Raw genomic sequence first — 17,095 nt, forward strand, 5'->3', positions numbered from 1 at the left:
TCCTATGAAAGTCTCCAGTCAGTCAGACTTCAGGTATTCAGCTGCCAAATGAGAATGATAAGATCTATCCAGTAGGGTCTGTTGAGACATGGGTACAGTATGTAAAGCACCTGGTATGGTGCATGGCCCATAATGGAACTGTAGTGAGTGGCAAATGGCTCTTATTTCTGGTAGTATTTGATTCCAACCTCTATAACTCTGGGGTGCTGTTTGTATTGTCATTGTTCACTAGAAACATTAGAGATTATGAAGCTCAATAAGATCTGGCATAACAAATTAGTATGTTTGTATGGTTTGAGTGTGTCCTTCAAGGGTTCATACATTGCAAGCATAGATCCCCGTGTGGCAATATTAAAAGTTGGTGAAACTTTGAAGAGGTGCAGCCTAGTGGAATGTCCTTGGGTCTTTGAAGCATTGACCTCAAAGGGATTAAGGTAGTTAACATGAGAATATAAATTATTTCTCCGACAATGAGTTGTTATAAAAGAGTGTCTGCCGTCTCTCTGGCTTCTTACCTTATGACATGACCTCCCTCTTACACTCATTCTCACCATTGTAATGCCACCTTTCAAGAGTCCTCACCAGAGCCAGCATCTTGCTCTTGAACCTCCAGAACTGTGAGATAAATAAATGTTTTCTTTATAAAGTATCCAGCCTAATTTTCAGGTAAATGAATGGAGTTGGAGAATATTATGCTAAGTAAGCCAATCCCCAAAAAACAAAAGCCAAATATTTTCTCTAATATGAGGATGCTGACTCATAATGGGGATGGGGGGAGCATGGAAGCAATGGAGGAACTCTAGATAGGGTAAAGGGGAGGGAGGGGAGGGAGGGGAAGGGAGGGGCTGTGGGGGTAGGAAAGATGGTAGAATGAGATGGGCATCATTACCCTAAGTACATGTATGAAGGCATGAATGGTGTGACTCTACTTTGTGTACAACCAGAATTGAATTGCATTGTACTATCATATGTAACAAATTAAAATAAATAAATAATTTAAATTAAAAAAGAAAAAAATAATAAAGTATCCAGCCTAAGGTATTTCTTTACTGCAGTAGAAAAGACTTATATATCACCTTTAAAATACTATTTTGTGGGTGGGGCTGTAGCTCAGTGGCAGAGTGCTTGCCTAGCATGCATGAAGCACTTGGTTCAATCCTCAGCATCACATAAAATAAGCAAATTAAATAAAGGCATTCTGTCCACAACAACTACAAAAAATTAAAAAAGAATTTGCTATTAAATTTGCTAATAAAGCTCAATAAATCATTCTTTTCAGAGTATCTATTATTATTTAACATAGTTGTGGGAGAGTCATACCCACTTGAATAAACCTCAAAGCAACTGTGCTGTGAAGCACTGACTAGATTTCTGGTGTGAAGTAGGGGTACAGGTTTAAACACTTCGTCCTACTCATTCTACCATTTGCTATTGATGTGGCCTACAGACCCTCCCAACTTTCCTGCTGTCATTACTTCCCTGCTCCAAACACAAGTACCAGATCAACACACTCTTCTGTCTCCAACAGATTTTCATGTTCTAATTTTTAGATTTTGTTATTCATATTCTTTGTTTTATTAAATTTAATTCTTCCTTCTACAGTTTTCCAGGATTGATTTTGAAAATAGAAGATAGCAGCCTGTACTTCATTATCATCTTGGCAGTTATAGGTAAGGCAATAAATCTGTAAATAATTAAAGCAGAATTAGCATCTTTACATAATTTTTCTCCCCTTCATTGAATAGGATATGCTATTTCATTTGTTGATGAATTCTTTTACCTGAATTTATCAGTGGATTTGATTAATTGCCTCCATAAATATCATATATTTCTTAGGTATTATTTTTGTTTTGTTGCTCTTGTGATTGGGTTATTTTCTATTACTTGTTCTAATTAGTTACTTTTCTTTGGAAGGTTCTTGATTTTTCAGTAGTGATCTCCCATGTACAATTTTTTCACGTCTCTTATTAATTCTAATTTGTATGTATATTACTTTGAATTCCCTAAATAAATGATCACATTGTCACCAAATATTATCTTTCTTTTCAGTATATCCCTTAATTATTTCACTATGCATAGTTTTGGCTTTGTGTTCTAGTATACTACTCAAAGGTAAAGGTGTAAAAATGCAGCTGTGTATTTTCCATATATATAATGGGAACACAGCTAATGTTTTTAAAATTAAAAATAACAGCTAACATTTTATCTGTATGTTTTATTAAAGACATGAAGAAATGGATATTCCCTTATAATTTCACTATACTGAAAGGTTTTACTGTGAGCCCAAGCTGAATTTCTTTTCTTTTTCCTTTTATTTTTTTTGGGGGGGGGGCTACCAGGGATTGAACCTAGGGATGCTTAACCACTGAGCAACATCCCCAGCCCTTTTTATTTTTTACTTTGAGACAGGGTCTTGCTAAATTGCTAAGGCTGGCTTTGATCTTGTGATCCCCCTGCCTCAGCCTCCCCAGCTGCTGGGTTTTCAGGTGTGTGCCACTGCACATGGCTTGTTTAATTTCTTTCTTAGTCTTTTTCCATACCCATTGACATTAACAAATGTTTTCCCTTAATTGCTATTGTGTACAGTTACAATTGAAAATATTTTACAATTTAAATAATATCTCCATTCCTTGAATGGAGCTCTTTATCACTTAATTCACTCTGTATTGAATATGTTATAAATTTGTTTAGTATATTTATCACTATGTGACCTTGACCCAAGTGTTCTTTACATGGTAGGGAAAATCGTGTTCCCATCTTGTTTTTTAAGTCAAGGAGAACTAGTCTGAGAGAATGAGTTAAATCATTCCTCATTTTTTTGTATGCTTTGAGAGAGTTTACATAAGACAGTGATAAGTTTTCTTTTATGGCCACCAGTAGAGCTGAACTCCAAAACTGCTTTGCACTAGAATTTTGAGGATATTTTGAGTATTAAATACAGTTTAAATTTAAGTTGGCTTTTGACTTTTGGGTACTGGCTTATTTCATTTAGCAAGATAGTTTCCAGTTCCATCTATTTATCAGCAAATGCCATAATTTCATGCTTTTTTTAAGACTCAGTAATACTCCATTGTGTATATATACCACATTTTCTTTATCCATCATCTGTTGAAGGGCACCTAGGTAGGTTCCATAGCTTGGCTACTGTAAATTGTACTACTATAAAGATTGATGTGGCTGTTTCACTTTAGTATGATGAATTCAGTTTCTGTGTCTTCTAAGGAATTGGCATTTGTTAGTTGTCATTATGGCTTTATAATCCACTAGTTCTGCATTTAGCTTCATTATTTCATACATGTTATGGTTTAGATATGGTGTCCTCCAAAATCTCACGTGTGAAACAATGTAAGAAGGTTTGGAGGAAAAATGATTGGATTATAGCTTCGGCCTAATCAGTGAATTGATCCGTGGTGGGATTAACTGAGTGGTGACTAGAGGCAGATGGGGTGTGGCTGGAGGAAGTGGCTCATTGGGGTATGGCGATGGGATGTATATTTTGTATCTGGTGAATGGAGTCTCTCTCTGCTTTCTGATCATCATGTGAGTTGTTTCCCTCTGCCACATTCTTTCCCCATGATATTCAGCCTCACCTTAAGCCCAAGGAATGGAGACGGCCTTCTATGGACTAAGACCTCTGAAACTGTGAGCCCTCAAATAAACTTTTCCTCCTCTACAATTATTCTGTTTGGGTCTTTTAGCCACAGCAGCAAAAAAGCTGACTAAAACAATACCTTCTACTGCTTTAGGTTTAATATGACATCCAGGCCCTAGTTTATTGAATTGCTTGGGTGATTTAAATATTTCCTGTTTTCTAGTATTTCTGTTTAAGGATGTATATTTCCTTTTGAGTATCACTTGGGTGATATTGCACAGATCATGCTATATAGCTTCATGTGTATACATATATTTCTGATACATAAATATATACAAATTATAGATATTTATGGGGTACCAGGTGATATTCAAATATATGTATACTTTCTGTAATGTTTAAATGAGATTAAATGTATCTATCTTTTCAAACATTAATTATTTACTTGTGAAAACATTCAAAATATTTTCTTCTAGCTTTTTGAAATATATAGCACATTATCATTATGTATAGTCATGCTACTGAGTATTCAACCATAAGAATTTCTCCTGTCTAATTATAACTTTGAACACATTTATCAACCTTTCCCCATAACTCCCCAGATTCTTGTCACCACCATTCTACTCTCAACTTCTATGAGATCAACTTTTTTTTAACACTCCAAATATGTTGATGTCATACAGTACTCATCTTTCTTTTCTGGCCTATTTCACCACATAATGATCTCCTGTTCCTAACCTGTCATCATAAATGGTAGGATTTCATTCTATTTTATGGCTGAATAGTATTCCAAGGTATGTATGTATCATATTTTGTTTATCCATTCATTCATTGATAGGCATAGAGGTTATTTCCATTTCTTAGCTATTATAAATAGTGCTTCAATGAACATGCAGGTGCAGATGTCTCTTCAACATACTAATATTTTCTCCTTTCAATAAGTACCCAGTAGTGGGACTGATGGGTCATATGGTAGTTCTGCCAATTTTGTTTTATTTTTGTTTTGTGGTGCTGGGGATGGAATCCAGGACCTCTCACATGCTAGGGATATGCTCTACCACTGAGATACACTCCCAGCCCTAACCCTAGAAGCTCTATTTTTAGTTTTGTGAGGGATAACATACTGATTTCCATAATGACAGAACTAATCTACATTCCCACCAATAGTGTGCAAGAGTTCCTTTTACTCCATCCTCACTAGCACTTGTTATCTTTTGTCTCCTTTTAAAAAAAAATATTTTCAGTTGTTGATAGACATACATTTATTTATTTATTTATTCATTTATATGTGGTACTGAGAATTGAACCCAGTGTCTCACACATGCTGGGCAAGTGCTCTGCCTCTGAGCTACAACCCCAGCCCCTTTTGTCTTCTTGATAAGAGCCATTCTTCCTGGAGTGAGATGATATCTCATTGTGGTTTAAATGTGCATTTCCCTGATAATTGTTGATGTTGAACATTTTCCATATTTGTTTGCCATTTGTACATCTTCTGTTGAAAAAATGTTTATCAAAAGCTATTGTCCATTTTAATTGAGTTATTTTTTGGGGTTTTTCAAAATTGAGATTTGAAGTTCCTTATATGTTCTAAATATAAACTCCTTGTCATATGTAGAGTTTACAAATATTTTCTCCCCTTCTGTAGGTTATCTCTTCATTTCATTTTGTTGATTGTTTCTTTTGCTGTGCAAAAGTTTTTAGTTAGATGAAATCCAATTTGTCTAATTTTTCTTTTGTTTCCTGTGCTTTTGGGTTCTCATAAAAAAAAAAATCTTTGCCAATTCCAATGTCTAAAGATTCCCACTATGTTTTCTTCTAGTAGCTTCATAGCTTCAGTTATCACATTTCACTCTATAATCTATTCCAAGTTGATTTTTGTGACTGGTGAGGGACAAGAGTCTTCCTTTATTCTTATGAATATGCATATCCAATTTTATCAACACCATTTGTTTCAAAAAAACTGCCTTTTCTCCCCTATCACTTTTGTCAGAAATAAGTTTGTTATAGATGCAATGTTACCTCTAAGTTCTCTGAAATGCAGTGATATGTTGTTTATTTGAGATCTTTCTGCTTTCTAGATGTAGACATCGATTGCTATACATTGCCCTCTTAGTACTACTTTGATGTATCCCATATGGTTCTATATTTATTATTTGTTGCAAAAAACATTTTAAATCCATTTTGAAATAATTCCTTGATTTGTTGGCTGTTCAGGAGTTATTTAATTAACATATGTTTGTGTGGTTTCCAAAGTTTTTCTTATTATTGATATCTATTTTTATTGCATTATGCTTAGAAGAGATGCTTAAAATGATTTAAATTTTTCAAAATTTGTTAAGGCTTGTATTTTTGGCCTACCATATGATCTGTGTGAGAATGTTCCATGTACCTTGAGAAAGATGTGTATTTTGCAGTTGTTGGATGGAATGTTCTGTAGATGTCTGTTAGGTCCATTTGGTCTAGGCTATACTTTACTATTTTTGTTGTTGAATCTGTCTGGATGAGCTGTTCATTGCTAAAAGTGGGGTGCTAAATTCCTCTCTAGTATATTTTGTATACTGGATTTATTTAGTATATTGGATTCTATCTCAAGTCTAATAATATTTACTTTATTTATTTAGGGGTTATGATAATGGGTTCACATGTATTTGTGATTGTTATTTCCTCTTGCTGAATTGACATCTTTATTGTTAGGTAATGATCATCTTTATCTCCTGTCATCTGATTTTGGTGTAAAGTCTATTTCATCAGAGATACCCTGTTTCCTTTTGGATTCCATTTGAATGGATTATATTATTCCATCCCTTCACTTTCACTCTATGAATGCAGATGTCTCTTCAACACCTTTATGGTGTGGAAAATCTGGGAATATTGTTTTCTCTCCTCCATTTCTAAATGATAGCTTTTCTCAGTACAATATTCGTGGTTAGCATGTTTTTTCCTTAAGTGTGAAAGGTGAAATGAATTTTTTGTAAACAACCTATGTGTATGTGTGTAAACATATATGCATATATATACACACACACATACAACATGTATGTACACACAGATATGCACAAACATTCAGTCACTTGCATATTTTAATCTATTTATATTTAAAGTAATTGTCAATAGCTAAGATCTTACTACTGTCACTTTGTTATTTGTTTTCTAGTTTTATTATAATTCCTTTATTTCTCCCTCTTACTGTGTTTCTTTGTGGCTAATTGATTTTATTTTGTAGTGTACTTTGATTCCTGTCTTATTATTTTACTCTATCTAGTATAGATTTATAGTTGCCATAATTTTAAAAAAAAATCTCTTGATTATAACAGGTTATTTTGAAATGATAGCAAGTTAACTTTATTTGCCAAGATTATAAAGACAATGAGAAAATAAATACTAATAAAATATGTACATTTGTACTCCATTCCTCCCCATATTTTGAATTTTTGGTGACCAATTTATCTATATTGTTTATTTCCTAATATATAAATGTACTTATTTTTAAAATTTTTTAAAATTCTTCATACTAAAGGTATGAATGTTTTACACAACATGTTTCCAATATTGTAACATTCTGAATTTGTCTATATAGTTACTTTTATCAGTGAGTTTTATACCTTCGTATGTTTAACCCTTACATGTTAGCATCTCTTTCTTATAGTTTGAACTCCCTTTACAGTTTTTTAGAGGACAGGTCTGGTGGGGATAATATATCTTACCTTTATGGTGAGGAAAATCTGGGAATATTGTTTTCTCTCCTTCATGTCTAAATGATAGCTTTTCTCAGTACAATATTCGTAGTTAGCTTGTTTTTTCCTTCAATACTGTGAAAGTCTCTTGCCAGTCTCACCTGGTCTGTAAGATTCCTGTTGAGAGAAGGTTGCTCTCAGGTGAATTGGATCATCCTTATGCATTATTATTTGTTCCTTTCTCTTGCTGCTCTGATAATCTTATTTGTGTTTATCTTTGAGCACTTAATGATATATTTATAGCAGACTTGGTCGAATTAAATCTGACTGGTGGCTTTTGAACTTCCTATACCTGGAATTGTATCCATTTCTAGGTTTGGGAAATTTTCTACAATTATTTATTTGAATAGCTTTCTACCTTTCTGGCATTCTTAAGTCTCTTTTGAAATTCAGTAACAAAAATTTTTGCTCTTTTAATCCTTCCCAAAGCTCTTGTAATTGTTCTTTGTTGCTCCTCATTTTTTACTTTTTTTCTTTTCTGACTTTATATTTTATTTTTCAGTAGGCTGTCCTAAAGCTCGCTAATCATTTTTTTTCTTTGTGACCTATTCTATTGTTGTTGATGCCCTATTTGGTGTTCCGGAGATGAAACTCAGGGCCTCATTCATGGTAGGTTTATCTCTGAGATAAACCACTAGCCCTTATCATGTTTTAAATTTTGGCCTTTATACTTTTCAATTCAAGAATTTGTGTTTTGATTTTTATAATTACTTTAATATGTTCCATTTTTCTTTTAAAAATATTTTTATTTGTTGATGGACCTTTATTTACTTTTTATTTATTCATATGTGGTACTAAGAATTCAACCCAGTGCCTCACACATGCTAGGCAAGTGCACTTCCACTGAGCTACAGCCCCAGACCCTGTTCCATTCTTTCTGACAAAGTAATTAATCATTTTTGTTTTATTGAAGTGCATTGAATTTCCCTAAAACATCTAATATGGATTTTTCTGTGAGTTCACATATATCAGTTTCTGCCACTTTTTTCTGTCTGTTAGACAAGGTATTAGTTCCCTAAAAGTTCTTAATGCTTGTCGGTGTGTGACATTGTTTGCACATTAAAGGATTAGATATTCATTACAGTCTTTATAGACTGGCTTTTTTGGGGTCTGCCCTTCCACAAATTCTAAGCAGGCTACCTAGTTTCTCTGAAACTGTAGTCACTTGCAATTTCAGTACTACCCAATGGCCTAAATCAAGGTTTGCTGTGAATCTGCAGTTTGTGTGATATCACTGTTGCAGCACTAGAGGGCACTCCAAACCCAAATCTGCTGTTAGTATGTTGTTCTGAATGAACTAGGGGGGTGGCTAGAAAGTCCATCCCTGAAAGCTCCCAGTTGGGCCCAGATTGGGCCCAGATTCTGCGTTCATAGTATCAGGAATTTGGGAATGCAAAGGGATTCTTGGATAATAACATGTATGAAAGGTAAAGGGTGGGGAAAGATTATTGAAAGGGGGAACCAGAAGACCATGATGCCAGCCTGACAAAGTCTCCATAAGCCCATGGAGAGAGATTTTGAGCAAAGATGGACTGTTATACGAGGTCAATGTTAGGTGAAAATGATCAGCCACCTGTCATTCTCATTTGAGCCCACATCATCAGTCTTGGACTTAACCTCATTGACCTTATCTTCCTTTCCATGGGTATTACTTCCCAATAAGCCATTAGGTGAGAATCACTTGGAAGAGCTCAAAAAAGCAACCACATACCACCTAGTGAGTCCTTTACAAAAAGGGAATCTGCCTGCCACATCTATGCTTCCCACATGCACATTTTTCTTTTCTTTCAGTTGGGTTGAGTCCTGACTCCCAGGCTCTCCACAATTTTGGACTATGATTGTTAACATGTTACAGTTTTTGTTTTGTTTTGTTTTGTTTTTCCCCCTGAATTCTTGGACTGTTTCTTTTGGAATTGTGTCTTGCCATCTCTTTCAGTAAGATGAAGGAATTTTCAAGTCATCATTTTTAAAATTGCATCTTCACTTTTTGCTGAAATTATAACAATTCAAAACTTGTTTTTACTGCCTTGGTACATTCATGAACCATCACCTACAAGCTCACAAACAACCAGAGGTCTAGAATTTCTGTCATCTACCCCTGGCCCCACCCCCTGCTGGTTCTTGATTTGTGGATGCACCTACATGTCTCTCCCCCGTTTCTGAACTCTCAGTTATAAGATTACAATCAGCATCCTTAACTCTAATCTCTTAGGACTTGCAGCTGTAACTGTTCTCTATAACATTTGGGACTGGGATGACTCTGCAGATCCTATCATTGTCATTTACTGAAGTAGATGCCCCAAACAGGGCATTCTTGCTATCAGCTCTCCTTGAGGGGCTGCCTGTTTCTCTTCTATCTTGCTCTGCAGCAGCCCACCAAGACCAGCCCTGACTCTGATTCCATGGCTGAGGAAGACATCCAATTATTACTTTCTCCCTTTCTTGAGGTCAGGTGAAGAAATAAAGAAGATATCCCAGCATTTGGATCATTTCCTAAATAACCAGTCCAGGAATGCATGCTGACTATAGCGCACTCATCACACAAATCAAAACTCAATGAAACATTTCAGCCCCTATATCCTGTGTGTAATAGAAGCCTTACAAAAGCCTTAAAACATGGAAGACAATGCACAGGATCATGGTGTGTACAGAAATGATATGGAATGAACAGTGGGTCCAGTTTAGAGAGACCCTGAATACAGAGTAAGGAATATGAACATTATTCTGTGTAATTAAATCACAGATTTACATCACATCTGGGCTCCTCTCATCCTTTTTATTTCCTTCTCGGGGCAGGGTTGGACATACTTATGCATGTATAGACTGTCATGTATCTTCCTCACTGGGTTTTAGGAAGGGTTAAACATTTTCTGTTTAAAATGTATATATGAATACCTCAGAAGAAAGGTACCATTTAAAATTCCCATAGGAACCAATTCTTCACTCTTCTTGAGACCAATTTGCTTCAGTAAGAAACATGTTCACTTCACATGTCCTTTTTTTTTTTTTAATTTCAGGTGAGACTCCACACCTTGGCTACCAGATATCATGGCCCCTAACCCAGGAAAGCCTGAATTTTGATGAGAAACTAAGAACACCAGCAGAGCTTTCTGATTTTGTACTGTGATTCCTCTAATGTATCATCATGGACACAATTGCATTTCAGTCATTGGCTTGTTTCTTTGCTTAGGTATTACCACACGGGCTTGACCTCTCTGTCGCTAGAATGATGACATTGCTATCCAAACATAAGTCTTGGGTCCTTTTTCCCTTAAGCAAAAGTGAAGCAAAATTATTAAGTATATTTCTCACACACCCATTTCCTTGTAATAGTTACAGGAATGTGAGGCCCAGAATTTGGGCTTTGAAGTCACTTGTTTCTTGTGTAATGGCATTTACATGGACATACTAGCTGAGGATGGGCCAGATGTTTATTTTATTAGGAAGAGAATTAAAATTATCTGTCTCTTAAATATGCCAGGGGGTATTTTAAGGAAATAATTTTAAGCTTCTGGAACCTATGAGAATATTGTAGCTTTGTTTTAGTTTGTTTTCTGTTGCTATAACAAAATATCCAAGAGCAGATAATTTATAAAGGTTAAAATGTATTTTCCACAGTTATGGAAGCTAGAATGTCCAACAGTATGGTGCTGGCAACTAGTTGGCATCTGGTGAGAGCTTCCTTGCTGCATCATAACATGGAGAAGACCACCTCATAGAAAGACAGAGCAAGCAATCTAGCTCAGGTCTCTCTTCTTCTTAAAAAGCCACTAAGGCCATCATGGAAATCTTCATGACCTATATAATACTAATTATACCTCAAAGGCTCCACTTCTGAATACCATTAACATGAACTTTTGTGGGATACACTCAAACCATAACAAGTGCCCTCACACCCAGCTTAACTTTCCTTCATATTATGGTATGCTACTAGTAATTTCTTCTTGAATGCTACTGTTATCCTTCCAATGTTTGAAGGATAATGGCATAGCTGGTTCACTCTATAAAGATATTTCTCTTGTAATCATTTTGTTCTCTCATATTCATATGCTAATTTTCATGAAAAATGTGACTTAAAAGTTCCACATAGACAAGACTCTCTCCCTCTATTGTTGGCTGTGTATGTAGGCACTTCTCCATTCATTTGGAGAAGTGTCATTTGCACCACTGATTCTGTTTGTGTCAACATGTTACATGTATTGTAGGCTAAATAAAGTCGATCTGACAAGGTTGTGTGTTTTTCATTTTGTTTTGGGGTTCTGGGTATCAAACCCAGAGCCTTGCACATGGTAGAGGAGTGCTATACCAGTGAACCACATTCCCAGGGCAAGGTTGTGTGAATTTTATTTAATATGTATTTCCTAATCTCCACTATTTGTTAAGGCCTGTGAAAGAAGCTGGGAGTGCAGCATAATGCATAACCCCTGCCCTGAGTAGTTTATGACCTAATAGAGGGGTGTGGCTGCACAGGATGTTCATTCTTTATGGTTCTAAACTGTCTGTGCCTTTGTTCCGTCAATTATAAGCTATGAATAACAACAGTACCTACTTCATGGGGTAGCTACAGATACTAAACATATGACTATCTAAATTCTCAGTACATACATGGCATTTTTGAATGCCCATGTTTCACACAAACAAACAATCCCTTTCAACAGATTTCCCTCCCTGGCTCTAGGCACTCTTGTTTGTCCCCATTATATTGATTTGTCCTGGATGACTAGGTGTTGTTAACTTGCTTTACAATGTTTTCAAAGAGCACCCACTACCATTCTGCAGACCGAATTCCCTGTCAAATAAACCAAAGTACCTTGAGTCATTCCAGCTAGGCCCCAGGAAGGCTAGAACAAAGAAACACAACTTTATGTATAAGGTCTGCTTTGTTCCCTCTGGAACCAGCCTCCAGGGTCCCACACTAGAAATGCGTGCTGCTGTCTTTAAGACCACTGCCAAGTTGCAAAGGGGAGTAGGAAGGGACAATTTAAAAGCCACAAAATGTTTCTACTGTTTTTTTGTCTTTTTATTCTTTTAGGATTTGCCTGGATTTTGCAAGCCTAAAGATTTTTAAATGATTTTTAAGCTATGATATCAATCTGTTTAATAGTTATAGTTCTATTAGATTATTCATTTCATGTAAAGTGAGTTTCAGTAGTTTCTGATTTTTTGAAGAATTGTACTGTTTCACCTAAGTCCTTGTAATTATATGCAAATATTTTTCTTAGTATTTACTTTTCTATCATTCTAACATCTGTAATTTAGGACCTGTGGTAACATTAACTGTTTAAATTCTGAGAGAGATGATTCGTGTAGATTTTTTTTCCTTTTTAACTTTGGGCACCTGGCTAGAGTTATATAGCTTTTTCTCAATCTTTTGAAAAATATGGTTTGTTTGCCATCATTTTCTCTGTTTCCTAATTTCAATTTTACTGATTTTTTTCTTTTCATTTCTTTGTTTCTTTTCTTCTGCTTGCTTTGGGTAAAGTGTTATTCTTCTTTTTCAAACTAGGTTAAGATGGAAACATATATTATTGATATGTAGCTTAAATAAACAAAATTCACCATTTCAAAGTATATAGTTCAATGGATTTTGGTTTATATCCTAGTTGTACATCCATCATCAATTTACAGGAAATTTTCAATGCTCTCCAAAGAAATAACCTACCTGTTATGAATGACATTTCATTCCCATTTTCCTTAGACCAAGGTAAGCACTAATTAATTTTCTGTCTCTATAGATTTTCTTATTTGTGGCATTTTTTATAAATGGAATTATAAAATATGTGGTCTTTTGTGTTGGGCTTCTTACCTTAGACACAGTATATTCAAGGTTCCTACATATACTATGTAGCACTAATTTATTTGGCTAATATATCTCCCTTGTGTAAATCTGCATGTGGGCTTTTCATTTTCTCACTTTCCTTTGAGGCAAAAACATTTCTAATTTCAACAAAGTCCAGTTTATTTATTCTTTGTAACTTGTGTTATCTATCTCACTCACACTTGTGACATTCCATGTTCAGTAACCCTAATGAAACTGTCCTGTGAAAAAGAAATGTAGAAAGCTTGTGGTGGTGCGGGGAGAAGGCATTGAAAAGAGTACCACCTAGCTGGGCAAAGAAAATATTCACTCTGAGAATTTCTCACTGAACCCAGCAGCAATAACCAGCTGTCTGTGGTATTGAGTATCTATAGGGGTAGGATTCTGGCAGTCTACGAGTACAGCCAACCCAAATATGGAAAGAAGAAACAAAGAAGAATAGTGTTATCTCATGTTTGTAGAAATAAAGGAGGTTTCCCTTGTGTCCAGAATCTAACTGGTATTCAACCCCCCTTCCCTATCTTACAGTACAATGAAGTAGAGTTCCAAATAAAACTAGTCCATGGCATCCACACATCCTTCTTGTATTCTTTGCCACTTTACTCTTTTTATTTTCAAACTTACCACAAGATTTATAATAATCAAAATAGTATTGTACTAGAATAATGTAGATCAATGGAATTGAATTGAGAGTTCAGAAATAAACATTTGTAGTCAAATGATTCATAAGTCCCAGGGGATGGTTAATGGGAAAAGGGAGGAACAGTGGAATGTCATTAACCAAACTATCCTGTATACAGTGAATTCCACTATATATATATATATATATATATATATATATATATATATATATATATGTGTGTGTGTGTGTGTGTGTGAATGTGTGTGTATGTATATATCACTAATTTTAAAAAAAACTATAAATAAATAGAAAAAAAGACCAGTGGAGTACAGGAAAGGGAACAGTGGGAGAGAGGAGAAAAGGGAAAGGGGAAGTACTAGGGGCTGAATTGGAGCAAATTATATCCTGCCCTTGTATAATTATATCAAAATGAGCCCCATATTATGTATAACTATAATGCATTAATAAGAAATGGGAAAAGAGTGCCAAGACAATTAAATGGGCAATGGGTAGTCTTTTCAACAAGTGGTGTTGTAGCAATTGAATAACCACTTGCAAAATAATAAATTTAGATTCCTACTTCACATCATACACAAAAATTAACTCAAAATGGAACTTAAAGGAAACATAGGTATAAATCGTTGTTGTGGTTGTTTTTAGATATACATGACAGTAGGGTGTATTTTGACATATTATACATACATGAGGTGCAACCTATTACAATGTTGATCCCATTCTTATGGTTGAATATGATGTTCAGTTACACTGGTTGTGTATTCATACATGAGCAGAGGAAGGCTATGTTCAATTAATTGTACTAACTTTCCTATTTCCATCCCTGCTCCCTTCCCTTCATTCCTATTAGTCTAATCCAATGAACTTCTATACTTCCCCTCCCTACCCTCCTTTGTTATGGATTTGTATCCATATATCAGAGAGAAAATTGAACCTTTGGCTTTGTGGGGCTGGCTTTTTTCACTTAACATGGTATTCTCTGTTGGGGTTTAAGTGTGCAGAGTTTAGCTCCCTCAGGCCTGACATTTTGCAAGAGCTGTGGCTGTGATTTAGGTCAGCTGAGGCAAACCTCAGCTAGGAGGAGGAAAAGTTCTCTTCCCCTTATCGCAAGTCACAAGTTCTGCATGGTTTGGCCAAGAGGAAGAAGCTTCCTGCATACTTATCCTGGGAACAGTACATTCTGAAGAAACAAATGCATCCTCAGAGGAGTAGATAATGTCTACAAAGAACTTTAGGAGGGTACTTATCAAACAAACAGGAACAATTTGAATCTAGCTCTGTGTATCCGCTGAGGCATGATATTTGGACAATGTGGGTAAAGTGTTATTTAAGAATTGCTTGCTTTGTTAGAAGAAGTGTATAAAAGGAACTTGCAAATAAACTTCAGCATGCAGTTGCAATTGCTGCCTTGGCTCTGCATCCCCTGTGTCCTGGTTATCTCGCGACCCTTACCCAGGGACCCGAACGCTCTAGACGTTCACAATTCTCCAGTTCCATCCATTTACCAGCAAATGCCATAATTGCATTCTTCTTTATAGCTGAGTAATATTCCATTGTGTATATATACCACATTTTCTTTATCCATTCATCTTAATATTTTCTTTTTACTGGGGAGCAAATCCAGGGGCACTTAACCACTGAGCAACATCCCCAGCCCTTTTTTGTATTTTATTTAGAGACAGGGTCTCACTGAGTTACTTAGGGCTTCACTAAGTTGCTGAGGCTGGCTTGAACTTGCAACCCCCTGCCTCAGCCTCCAGAGCTACTGGGATTACAGGTACACACTACCATGCCTGGGTATCCATTCGTGTTTTGAAGGGTACCTAGTTTGGTTCCATAGCTTAGCTATTGTGAATTGAGCTTCTATAAACATTGATGTTATTGTGTCAGTGTAGTATGGTGATTTTTTTAAACAGCACTGTGCAGTTTTATTAACCATTCAAGTACAGTAGTATCTGGTAAGATTGGGACAGAATTGGGATTGAAAAGTGAACAGATATTCAGCATCTAACAATTTGAAAGAAGCCACTACATACTCTTCACAAACATGTTTTCACAGAGCCAATACAGTACTAGCCATTAACCCAGTACACCAAGTGCACTGAAATAGAAAAGATGCAACAATAAAAATAGCTACATTAAAAAGACCAACACTTTAGAAAAAGATTAAAACACTTTCAGTTTTCCCTTTATCCCCTAAAACAACATCTTACAGTCTGGATCTACCTATACAGTCCTACATTAGCTTCTAGAATATTTGTCAGGAGGGAAAAAATAAAATGACACTGGCCAGTACAGTCTTTGGATATTTAGGAAGGGGAAGGGGAGAAATTCAGTTCTCAGAACAAATTAATCAGATTCAGTTTCATCAGCAGGGTCTTTGGATTCTTTGTTCTTCCGCACTTCTTCAATGTGCTTATCCTTCTCTTGCAAACGCTCCAGTTTGGCAGCCATTTGCACCTCTCAGTTCTCTTTGTTAGCTTCCATTTTGTGGGTCAGTTTCTCTTCCGCCATTTTACTGAAGTTGTTGTTTTCTTCTATTGCTTTCTGAAGCACTTCTTTCTCATGCTCTCGTTTCTCAGCAAGCTGCTTCAAGACCTCAACTTCATGAGACTTGCGTCTTTCTTCTGCAGCTTCTAATTTCTTCTGAATTTCCTCCAGGGAAAGATCCTTCTTCTTTGGAGGGGAAAGGGGGAAATCTGGGACAGATTCTTTTGACCAAGGGCTGAGAATCAGCTCAAAAGCCTGGCCTGAGGCACGCTTCTCCAGTTCTTTCACCTGAATATCAGAAGAAGCCATGGTGAATAGAAGAGACTTGCAATGTATTCTACACAATCCACTGGTAAGGAAAGCCCTGCTCGGTCCAAGCCGCCTGGCCACACTCAGTATGCTGATTTTAAGTCCTTTGGGTATAAGTCGAGGACTGGGAAAACTGGGTCAAATGGCAGTTCCACTCCAAATTTTCTAAGGAATCTCCACACTGATTTCCATAGTTATTGCACCAGTTTGCACTCCCACCAGCAATATATGAGTGAACCTTTTCCCCATACCTTGTCAGCATTTATTGTTACTTGTATTCTTTATAATTGACATTCTGACTGGAGTGAGATGAAATCTCAATATATTTTTAATTTGTATTTCTCTAATTGCTAGAGATGTTGAACATTTTTTCATATATTGTTTGACCATTCATATTTATTTTCTTTGAAGTGCCTGTTCAGTTCCTTTGCCCAATTATTGATTGAATTATTATTATTTATTTACTTTTTAGTGTTAAGTGTTTTACTTCTTTAAATATCCTGGAGATTAATGCT

The 17,095-nt window shown here is 35.9% G+C and overlaps 1 pseudogene; it reads right to left on the reverse strand.

The window, feature by feature from the left end:
* Positions 1 to 16,130: 16,130 nt before the first annotated feature.
* On the reverse strand, positions 16,131 to 16,589 carry LOC114082954 (stathmin pseudogene; annotated as a pseudogene).
* Positions 16,590 to 17,095: the final 506 nt, after the last annotated feature.

The sequence above is a fragment of the Marmota flaviventris genome, chromosome X (genome assembly GCF_047511675.1).
Source record: "Marmota flaviventris isolate mMarFla1 chromosome X, mMarFla1.hap1, whole genome shotgun sequence".
Lineage (NCBI taxonomy): Eukaryota > Metazoa > Chordata > Mammalia > Rodentia > Sciuridae > Marmota > Marmota flaviventris.